The sequence below is a fragment of the Artemia sp. Qi Xiang Cuo genome, chromosome 4 (genome assembly GCF_049724085.1).
Source record: "Artemia sp. Qi Xiang Cuo chromosome 4, ASM4972408v1, whole genome shotgun sequence".
Lineage (NCBI taxonomy): Eukaryota > Metazoa > Arthropoda > Branchiopoda > Anostraca > Artemiidae > Artemia > Artemia sp. Qi Xiang Cuo.
Window position 1 is genome coordinate 36,751,929 of NC_142797.1, and position 12,382 is coordinate 36,764,310.

The following is a 12,382-nucleotide window of genomic DNA, read 5'->3' on the forward strand; positions in this document are numbered from 1 at the left end:
CAGTAAAACACTAGTTTTTTTTTATAATCCTACAAGTGTAGGGAAATATTATCAGTCGGTTTATACAATATAGTTTGATAAATGTATGTTCCCTAGGCAGCGAAGCAATAATGCTCGTTTATTTTAAGTTTCACCTTCGCTCTTTACCTCCATCAGAAATATGTTGAACCATTAGTGCTAAGAGTGGACTGCCCAGGGCAATGTTTGTTTGTTCTAAGTTCTAAGGTCGCTATTTGACGAAACTTGATTTTGTTTTTAAAACCTTGTCTGGAACAGATTTGTTGTTTCTTTATTACACTATTTGGTAGGCTAGAAAAGATAATATCTTGTCTCTGGAAAACTATGAAAGCTCTATAGTATTCAAAGGAAATCCCTCCTTCTTTGCCCGATCCTCTTATTGGAAAAAAAGTTTCGGATTGAGCCTGTTTAAGGCCCAGCCGGACTATTGGTACACTTATTGATAAAAGCAAAATTAGGCACGACTACAGAAAACACTGATATATGGCTTAAGCAATTTTTTGAGTTGATTTATGTTCAACTTTCAAGCGTAAATTTTATGATTTGAGAATCAGAATGAAGACTTAAGGTATATTTCAATAAGGTTAGAAAAAATGGAAGGCTAAATATTTAGTTTCCATGTTTGAATTTGCAATCCGACAGAGGATACAAAGATGCGGTTTTGGTCGATTCAATTCGGTTAGTTTGTTCTGACAAAAACGGACTACAGCATTCTCACTCACAAGGCCCGTTGTGCGGTAAATATCAAGGGGAGGAGAGTTTTTGCAAAAAAAAAAAAACATTTTGGAGTAGATTGCTGTTGATATATCTGTCAAGTTCTAAGCATTTCAATTTCCTGATTCTATAGCCCAAATACGAAGTTACGATCGACAAGAACACGAATCGGCCATAATTCTTGTTTTTGTGTATACTCTTGTAGTGTTATTCGGGCATTACTATTTCCAAGCTACCGAGTTGATCATGAGAATAATAAGTTTGGTATGAAAGTTGTAGTTTTGCTCTGCAATCAAATGGAATTTTGTACTGACGTCTAAAATCTAATGAAGCATTTTTTTGACTATCTGAAGCTTGTAATCTTCCCAAATAGATTCAACTTTAATGTAAGAATGGTTTCTGCACGATTTGACCTCTGTGCATTATCATTTTTACACCTATTTTTGTCATTCGTCCGTCATTTTTGCATCGATAGCTCTGACGTGCCTCTTTTTTTCTTCTTTTTTTCACGGGGTATGATACAGGGTATGCAAGGGCGCATCCCTTACCTTTTTCTCTGAGGGGGCCCTTACTAACAAAAACTTTTAGAAACGCTTACAAAATTTATTTATATGCATTGTTGCTACGTTTTACTAGTCGAACGAAAATTTCGGGGGGTTCCAACCCAGTAATTCCCTTGGATACGGCTTTGGGGATATGGTCGTAGACTGACGAATAAGGTCTAATGTGAAAGACGTTCTTGATCGCCAAGTATTTTTTTTTGTAAATTTGTGGTGACAGTGCCAGATTTTAATGGCATTTGGTATCGAAAAGGGCCATTTTTTGGGTGCTATTTCCAAAATGGAACGACTAGGAAAACAATTTAATATATCTTAAGAAAGATACTATTAAGGAGAATTTCTAGAATAAATATAAAAACAATCAGGTTCAAACTGAGTGACAGCTGAGGTTGTGCCTCAAGTATTCCAGGTGTTAGATGTAATATCTCCTTAAAGCCGTAGAAAAATAAATAAGGGCAAATGACTCCTACGCGCTTTTTGTTGATCAGCGCCTGCGGCACTGATGCATCGCTTTTGAGTGCGACGTGGCCTGGAACAACGCCTGTTCTGAGTGCCATTTCAGGAATGAAGAGGATTAGAAAATTTGTGAGTTCTTTTTGAGAAAGGTATTATTTAGGAGACTTGCTGAAAATTTAAAATTTATTGGCTGCGTAGAATAAGCGCCAGATGAGGGAATGCCATATACATCTAAGACTTAGGTTCTTGGTATCTTCTGAAAGGCAAAGAGAGACGAAGAAGGGCTCAAACGAAAGCTAATGTTGACTTCCACTTCCTTCTCGTAAATCGGCACTGATATGGTGTCAAAAAGCCTCCCTTTTATGCGCAAATGTACTAAATGATGTTATTTTCCTATATTTCTAGGATTATGCAACACTAGCACTTTACTGAAAACACAAAAAAAAGAAATTGTGGATTTTTTTAATAGTTGAAACAAAAAGAATCGAAAGATAAGAAAGTAAAGGATCTTAAGATCTTTTTATATGGTTTTAGCTCGCCTAATTTGGAGCAAGTTCTGTAAAGTGAGCCAAAGCCAATGAATGTGTTCTCTTTCTGGTTTTAATGCGGATATTTAATGATTATTTGTAGACAAATTTGAAATGAATCTGTATAGGTATTGTTAGAACCACAGATTATTTTAAGAAAACCACATAACTTGAAATTCTCCTTACTATAGACATAAAGAAATGATTTTCAGGGGGTTTATATTATGGATTGTTATTTCTTGATTGCTTATCGAGTAATACCAAAGCGTGTTTTTACAGTTCAAAATTTTATACTATTTTTATATTGACTTAGAAATCAATCTGTTTTTCTGTGTATCGTGCTTAATGAATTTTCAGCTACCAGAATAACATGTTTTTGTTGAGTTTTGAAGAAAATCAAGATTGTGTGCTAATAGCTATGTACAACATAGTTGATGAAATACTTTCGTGGATTGTGCGTTTTCAGTAAATTACTTATTTTGAGTAATCTTACGAAAATTAAGAGATATTATCGGTTAGGTCTATTGCGCTGGTTTTATAGATGCGCGCGTTCCATAGACTGTGACACGTTGCTTTTTGTTATCAGTTTTAGAATAATGATAGCGCCACTTTCTTTTAGGGACTTTTCAGGTGGAGGGCATACGCATGCTATTCGTGGTAAATTCTATTTGTTTTAAGTTTCGCTATATTATATATTTTATTTCTTGTTCGTTTTAGGCTTAATTTATTTGTCCATAGTGATTTATGTGCGTTTTAAGTCTGACCTGTTATGTTCACTCATGGTTCATTTACTCATTGCGGAGATCTGTCCGGATTTAGCAACCCGTGCGGATATTCCGTACGTTTTTGTGCCTCAAAAACTCTAGTTTTCCGCAACAATTTGGTCAAATCAGGACGGATTCTTGGCAAGGTTTTTAAATGAATAAAACCATTACTATGGAGGATCAAAAGTTTCATGATCTTATAACATTGATTCAAGGCTACCCCAACTTGTATGATACTGCTCATCCAGGCTATAAGAAAATCAAGAAAAATGGTGTCATTTGGCTCACTATTGCTCAACAGCTTTCGCAGGAGGGTCACACACAGGGGCGTCGTTTGGGGAGGGGCAAGGGCAGGGGGGTAGTTCCTCCCAATAATGTGAAGAAAAAATTATTATATATCCCATGTCCCTTGACTATCCGGATATGGACCCTCTTCCCCCCCCCCCAACAATAAAAATGCTGGAGATTCGCCCCTGGTCACGTTGAAACATTTATTTGAACACCTTGCCTTAAAACGTAGCGTATTCTGGGCCATCGTTCGGAAAGAAACGGACGGATTTCCGCTATGTGTAAATGGACCATTAGAGTTTTACCATAGGTCTTTATTTTCCCTTAGAGAAGTTTTTTTTTTTAATTGATTACTGTAAATTGTATAGTTTTTGTATCTTGTCTGTCAATACGTTTTTTCTGCACCGGCACTTTTCTTCCGAAGTCTCTAACTTCTCTTTGATCTTATAAATAAATATCTATTAAAGTAAACCTTAATAAAGGACCGTAGTTCTTCTGATTCCTTAATCCCCCCCCCATATTCAGAGACTTGTTAGTAAGAAAAATAGTTCAGGTTTACTTTTATACTGAGCCTTCCAATTGTTAATCAAATTTTTGACTGATGTGTTGCTAAATTAACATGATCAGTTCATTTTTATTACCGGGTTTTTGAGTATCAGATGAAAAACTAGGCGCTTGTATCATTTTCTGACCTTTTCTGTGGTTGTTTGGTGATTGCTTACGTCAAATATGCGTTGATAATTCCTCGAGAGTAATTCATACTGTTAGTGACAGAAGCTAGTGGAGTAATTTTTGAAGACTTTTGAAACATTTTCGTACTGTGAAAAATTACCGGTGATTTAGTTACAACTGAGAATAACTTTATTTGTAAAATGATGATCAAAGTGTAGTATAACTATGACTGGTAGAATTATATTTTTTTTCTCTTCATTAGTATATAGTGTGATACAGGGGCGGATCCAGGATTTTTTATTTTAGAGGGGGGGGGGGCAAAATAGGATGATCCGATAAACTTGCGTTAGGAGCAAGTTTATTTAACGCAAACATGCGTTAATTAAGTAAATTACACTACTTTAGACTACGTTAAGGGGGCGCCCCCCACCCCGTCCTCCCCCTGGATCCGCCACTGGTGTGATAAAGGCCCATTAACAAGATTTAGCTAACGCCAAGTGTTATCGTTTTTATTATTTATTGATAAACCCGTGGCAAAGGCTAACAATTGGACCTCTTCAGGAGACATACTAGAACAAAAAGAGACACATTTTTAGAATGTTAATTTCATGTTTATTTTTATGGTCATGTTTAAGTTTTTGACAATTCATCCCCAGCCCCCCTCTAAATGGTCTCATACATCCTTAGGCTATATAGGCTAAAGAAACTAACCCAAAAAATTGCGAAATTCTTACTTTATAATATGCAGCAAGCACCCATGAATCATATTTCCTTGTTGTTTTTTTCCAATTTTATCTGTTTTTAAGTAGTCTTCTTCAATTACTGTATTAGTTTTTTCTACAAAGCCTAAAGCTATTTGAGACCATTAGAGACGGACTTGGGATGAATTGTCCGAAACGCGAACCAGCCATAACAAAAACAACATAAAATGGATAAAATTAACGGACTATTCAGGTAGCTAAATAATAAACTTACCTATATAGTCAGAATTGCATCCTGAATCCAAATTTAACACGCATTTCCGTCGAAAATGAACTTTACCCCCACCCCTATATAGGCCTATACCAATTCAGGGTATATATTTGCACATTAGGGAGGAGGGTAAAGCTCAATCATACCTCTATAATTAGAATTTCCTCCATGAACCACACACAATATGCAATTGGACAAAAAATGAACTTTACCCCCACCTCCCTAATGTGCAAATATATACCCTGAGTTGGTATATATAGGGCTGGGGGCAAAGTTCATTTCCAACACAAATGAATCCTAAATTTTGATTCGGGATGCAATTCTGACTTTAGATGTAAGTTTATTTCTTAGCTACCTGAATAGTCCATTAGTATAAACTGTACCTTGGAATGCAAGAACATCTTGACTCTTCTGAGTCAAGATGTACAGGAAATAACTCGTGTCCTGAGACGGTATTAAAACATGATAAAGATCCACAAGGAAAAGAGCAATGTGAGTACTTTCAAACTGTTAAGGGACATGTGGGCGAATCTTTACTTTTGAAGAGGGGGCGAAGGGAAATGAATATAGGAAATATTGTTTTTCTCTGATCTGCTTGCAAGTTCAGGGTGAGTAAATTATACCAAGGGAACCTCCCAATGACAATAAATCCAGGAAGAAAATGTGGCTATGTCGTTTCTTAGCGCACAACATTCGAATTTTTTTAAGTCTAAAAGGACTTTCAAAGACTCAAACATCATTTAGGACAAGAAATTAAGGAACAAATCTGGTTATATTTATTCATGACTTCCCTTTTTTTCTTCGAATTAAATCAGAAATGTTTTTTTAATCAATTGAAAGCAACAAACAATATTAAAGTTTAAAAAGGAACATAAATTATGGTACTGTTCTAATATCTGTACAACACGCGATGCATCCACTTGACAAAAGCAAAGATCTGACGCTATCTAATGTTGTATAAACAAGTATTCAGGGGTTTCTTGCACTGGGAACTATATTTAACCTTTAATTTTTTGGGGTCTAGGGGGGGGGAGCCTAGGTTAGGTTACGTATTTAATATATGACATGCTTTACCCCCTCCCCTTAATGTGCAAATATATTGCCCAATTTTGTTCATAAACTATTATATTTTCATCATAATTTGTTTTATTTTATTAGCACTAACTGAACGTCATTTCTCGTGTGTTGTACAGATATTAGAACAGTACCGAAATTATTTCATATGTGAGGGGTCTGTCCCCTCCTCAATCCCCATTTTTTATGCCAAGGCTTTATAGTGGTTTACTGAAAGTATTTATTAGTGCAACATATGTAATTACTGGTTAATTGCAAGTTTTTTACTTACTGACTGCCTTTTGAAACATATGAAACACCATAGCACGTTAGGTCTACTTCTCAGGGCTCTACAAATATATGCGTACAAATATAATACTAGAGTGGAGAGGCAGTACATGATAGATAACTTAGCTAGGAAGAGGTTATTCAGCCCCAAAAAGCCCACCAAAACAAACGAAACGCAGAAGAATTGTCCATTAGTCAAAATCCAGTGCAATACTGTGTCGCTTACAATGCTATGACTTCCTCAAGGAGTGCCACTCCTCAAGTTCACCCTGCAGGGCCGTTTGCAGTCACGGTTTTGGTTTGGAAAACTCACGAGGCGTTCATCCTGACATCACTGTAAAGCCACACAGTCTCCCGTTCCCTTTTTCCGGAAACTCATAAACGGCTTGAACGCCATTTGTATTTCATGGAAAACCATATGCATTTTGAAAGGGGTGGTTTTATTTGCCAAAACATCAACAACAACAAAGATAGATGAAACTCACTATAACTACCAAAATTACTGAAAAGAGCTAATGAAAGTTGACTGATTGTTTAATATGTAATGACGTTCATTCCTGGAAGTCTGAGCGATTTTGGACTTATTAACGTTATAGAAGAGAAAATGTTTAACATAATTGTTTTTTTCAGTAAAGCACAACTGACGCTCTGGTCTTTAGAAGGCTTAAGGGGCTTTAGCCCTACTCTGTTTGTGGTAATTTCTGTGTGTTTTAGGTCTTTTTCACAGTCCATTGATTGTGTTTTCTGTTCATTTTAAGTTTGAATTATTATGTGATATTATTTCTGCTCGTTTTTGGTTTAATATAGCTCTTTACTTTTCTTTGAAAAACTTGCTTTAATTAATTTTCCTTAAGAACCGCTCGCTTTATATTTACAGCATTTAGACTTAAGGATGTAATGGAACACCATGCTACAGTACATTCTCAAAAACTGGGATATTCTTTGCACTAATTTTCAGTAGTTTGGCCCAAGTCCAGATTTCCCCTAGACTTAATAGCCAAAAATAGCGCTTTTTCGATATAATCTCTATTGTTGCCTACATGGAGCACTAGAACTCAAAATTTCCGATCGAATGAGACCTTTTCCACTTTCCTACGATCCGCATCGGTAACTATTGTTATCGGGTAGTTAGAGGGCTTTACTGTCAATTGAAAGCTAAAACCTCGTTTTCAGGGTTCTTTCTCGTTTTCAGACAATCTAAGTTCTTTGGTTTAATTTTCATCGTGACCTAGCCTCTTTTTTGGGCCTTTTCTAAAGTCGCGCAAATTTTCTTGTGGAATAACCGTACATTTAAGCCTATAGCTCTAAACTTGACAATTATTATGTATCGGAAATTAGCATAAATAGTACATTCTTTTAACATATTAAATAAAAAACCAGTTTTTTTTAACTGAAAGTCAGGAGCGACATTAAAACTTCAAAACGAACAGAAATTATTCCGTATATGAAAGGGGCTGTCCCCTCCTCAACGCCTCGCGCTTTTCGCTAAAGTTTGACTCTGTCTCACAACATTATTTTTTAAAACAATAAAAACTTTAGCGTAAAGAGCGAGGCGTTGAGGAGGGGACAGCCCCTTTCATATACGGAATAATTTCTGTCCGTTTTCAGTTTTAATGTCGCTCCTTACTTTCAGTAAAAAAAACTTGTTTTTTTTATGTGATTTCTGAACGTTTTTGAATTAATGCAGCTTTGATTTTGGCTCACCGTACATGAATAATTAAAATGAAATTTGCATATTAATTTTACTTTTTTTTGGCTAAATGGCTTTCTCGAAATTTTGATCTGACGTAACTTACGAAATAACTTACGTAACGAATTTCTAAATTTGTGTATTTTATTACTTAAATGAGGGGTTCTCCCCCTAGTCAATACATCGCTCTTTACGCTAAAGTTCGAATTTTGTTCCAATTCTTTAAGAATGACTACTGAATCACAAAGGCCGTTTAATTAGAATAGAAAGCTTTTTTGAAAGTACTAAACAAACTTTAGCGTATAGAGCGAGCTATTGACTAGGGGGAGAAACCCTCATATACGTAATAATTTCTGTTCGTATTAAGTTTTAATGTTGCTTCTTACTTTCAGTTGAAAAAACTTTTTGTTTAATTTCTGATCGTTTTTTAAATAATGCTGGGAAATCCGGCGCCCCCCCCCCCTCATAGAAATGTCCCTCCCCCATGACAATATCCTCCATAGAAATATCCTCCCACGTAGCCCCTCCTCCGACCCCCTCCCCACCAGAAAAAATCCCTCCTGAAACGTTTGCATACTTTCAAATAACAAATACTATATGTAAACAATGAGCAAAGTTCATAACTTAAAATCCTTCCCCCGGGGACTTTGGGGGATTAAGTCATCCCCAGAGACATATTTATTAGGTTTTTGACTATGCTGAACAAAATGGCTATCTCCAAATTTTAATCGAGTGACTTTGGGAAAAATGAACGTGGGAGGGGCCTAGTTGCCCTCCAATTTTTTTGGTCAAGTAAAATGGCACTAGAACTTTTAATTTCCGTTCGAATGAGACCTCTCACGATACTTTATGACCACTGGATCGATACGATCATCCTTGAAAAAAATAAATAAATAAATCAACACGCATAAAAACGCATCTGTGGTCTTTCTTCTGGCAAAAACTGCAAAATTCCACATTTCTGCAGATAGGAGCTTGAAACCTCTTCAATAGGGTTCTCTGATGCGCTGAATCTGATGGTTTGCTTTTCATTAAGATTCTATCACTTTTAGGGGGAGATTCCCCCTGTTTTCGAAAATAAGGCAAATTTTTTCCAATGCTCATAACTTTTGATGGGTAAGACTTGATGAAATTTAAATATTTGAAATCAGCATAAAAATCCGATTCTTTTGATGTATCTACTGGTATCAAAATTCCGGTTTTTAGAGTTACTATTTTAACTCGGTTACTATTGAGCCGGGTTACTCCTTACTTACAGTTCGTTACCACGAACTGTTTGATATATTGGTGCCAAGCTTCTGATTGTAGGAGTTTCACTTTTATGGACGCGAGGGCCTTTCTTTACTGAACGAGGTCCTTTGTCATAGGAGTGCATATGTTTGACCATTGATGAAGGCGGGGGCTAGAGGATATCTGCTCGATGGGTAAGAGGTTGAAATGGGAAAAAACGTCAACCACAGTATAGCATCTTTCGCCCACATACAACCCATTTTCGTACTCTTGCATTATATGGGCCTTTCTAAAAAGTCAAGTCAAGCTAATGAAATAAAATAGGATGAATATATAATAGTTTAGAAAAATTTTTTGGCTGTATATTTGCACATTAGGGGGGGGGGGTAAAGCATAGCATACCTTAAATACGTAACATAAGCTAACCTAGGTACCTTCCCCCCCCGAAACCCCAAAAACAACAGTTTAAATATCGTATACGCAATAAAAACCACGCTATCATTGTATTACTCTATAGCGGTTAACCCGTCAAAAAAGGGTTTTCGTGACTGGTTTCCTTGTAAAGGCCCATATAATGCAAGAGTACCCCCATTTTTACACTTGTTGGCACACGTTCCTAAGGTTAAGGGAGTCGTTTAAAAATGTTTTTTTGGTTGACTGATAATCCTTTTCGTTGTGATACTTTTTATTTAAAACGCTCTAAAGATGATAGGTACAACTGACTCATTCATTCATTTCATTACATGCTCGATCGCATGACGTTGGAAACCACTGTTTGGTATTCATTTTTTAATTTTTAGTGTACGTAATGTATGTGTCGAAAGCTAGGAATATGATTCGAGTCTAAAAGGTTTGGAAATTTGTAAATGATTCCCGCCCCCCCCCCAAGTAGTAGTAATTACAAACACAGGTTTGTATACGGGTAAGGTTTATATTAACGGACTATTCAGGTAGCTAAGAAATAAACTTACCTATATAGTCAGAATTGCATCCTGAATCCAAATTTAACACGCATTTCCGTTGGAAATGAACTTTACCCCCACCCCTATATATACCTATTCAGAGTGTATATTTGCACATTAGGGGGGGGGGATAAAGTTCAAACTTACCTCAATAGTCAGAATTGCATCCTGAATCCAAACTCAACATTCACTTGCATCAGAAATGAACTTTACCCCCACCTCCCTAATGTGCAAATATATGCCCTGAATTGGTATATACCCTGAATCGGTATATATAGGGGTGGGGTTAAAGTTAATTTCCAACACAACTGAATGTTAATGTTAATTCAGGATGCAATTCTGACTTTAGAGGTAAGTTTGTTTCTTAGCTACCTGAATATTCCGTTAATATAAACCTTAACTTTATGTAATGGTAAACAGTGGGATTAAGACTGAAGAAGCAGTACAGAAAATTCCAGCATGTTTATATAATCTAATGCTTTGTCCAAGGAACGGTCCGCCACATTTGGCATAGTTTCCGACACGCTTGACACAGTTTCCGCCAAACTTGGCTCAGTTTCTGCCACGATTGGCACAGTTTCCGCCACACTTGGCAGTTTCCACCAATTTTGGCTCAGTTTCCGCCACGATTAGCACAGTTTACGCCACACTTGGAAGAGTTTCCGCCACAATTGGCACAATTTTCGCCACGCTTGGCACAGTTTTCGCCACACTTGGCAGTTTCCGCCACGATTGGCACGTGTCACCTGGTGTACGTGATTTCTGAAAGTAAGTGACCTCTCGGCCTTAGCAATCATGAAACAGGACCAGATGTAAAATTTTATATGGGGGGGAGGATAAAGTTCCTATTATGTCATACCTTACCATAATTAGATCAAACAAGGGTTGCAGTTCTTATGGAATCTTTTCAAACTATTCATTCTAATGAACGAGAAGTAATAATTTCTCTTGTCAATAGAAATCGAAACTGGCAATGGAACTTTGATAACAATGTATACATACAAAAAAATTGGCTTTTAGATTGATTCTAAGTACGTGAAGTTTGTTAATTTTAAATTTACACATCAAAATACATTGCTTTAAGAATACTTGTCAAAGCAAACAGTTCGTAGTAACTAACTGTAGGTAAGGAGTGACCCGCCTTAATTGTAACTGTAACTCTAAAAAACGGAATTTTGATATCAATAGATACATCAAAAGGATCAGATTTTTATGCTGATTTTAAATAAATATGTTTCATCAAGTTCAGTTCTACTTATCAAAAGTTACGAGCCTGAGAGTTTGCCTTATTTTAGAAAAAAAGGGGAAACACTCCCTAAAAGTTATAGAATCTTAATGGCAATCACACCATCAGATTCAGCGTATCAGAGAACTCTACAGTTGAGGTTTAAAGCTCCTATCTGCAAAAATCTGGAATTTTGTATTTTTTGCCAGAAGAAAGATCACGGAGTCGTGTTTATTTGTTTCTTCGTTTGTTTTTTCCTTTTTTTTCCCAGGCGTGATCGTATCGATGTAGTGGTCCTAGAATATCGCCAGAGGACTTATTCGAACGGAAATTAAAAATTCTAGTGCTCTTTTTAAGTGACCAAAAAATTGAAGGGCAACTAGGCCCCCTCCCACCCTCATTTTCCCCCAAAGTCACCCGATCAAAATTTTGAGATAACAATTTTGTTCAGCACAGTCGAAAACCTAATAAATATGTCTTTGAGGACGAATCAATCCCCCACAGTTCAGGGGGAAGGGCTAGTTATGAACTTTGCCCATTGTATACGTATAGTATTGGTTATTGGGAAGTATACAGACGTTTTCAGGGGATATATTTTCTGGTGGAGGCCGGGGGAGGGGTTACGTGGGAGGATCTTTCCTTGGAGGAATTTTTCATGGGGAAAGAGAATTTTCCATGAAGGGGGCGCCAGGCTTTCTAGCATTATTTAAAAAACGATCAGAAATTAAATTTTAAAAAATGCAAGTTTTTTCGACTGAAAGCAAGGAGCAACATTAAAGCTTAAAAGGAACAGAAATTATTACGTATATGAGGGGGTTCGCCCCCTCGTCAATACCTCGCTATTTACGTTAAAGTTTGTTTGAGTACTTTCAAAAGGGGTATTTATTCTAATTAAATGACCTTTGTGGTTCAGGGGGTCACTCTTAAAAGAATTGGAACAAAATTCAACTTTAGCGTAAAGAG

At 36.6% G+C, this 12,382-nt stretch overlaps 1 protein-coding gene across 2 annotated transcripts in view; it reads left to right on the forward strand.

Annotated features, from left to right (window-relative positions):
* LOC148953070 (uncharacterized) overlaps positions 1-12,382 on the forward strand; it is a 107,438-nt gene that overhangs the window by 28,759 nt on the left and 66,297 nt on the right. The window contains exon 1 of one of the 2 annotated variants that reach the window (XM_089088278.1): positions 10,039-10,082. The exons of the other annotated variant lie outside the window; for it this stretch is intronic. The gene's annotated coding sequence lies outside the window, so the exon portion shown is untranslated. Of the gene's footprint in view, positions 1-10,038; positions 10,083-12,382 lie in introns of those variants that run through there. 2 annotated transcript variants of the gene reach the window in all.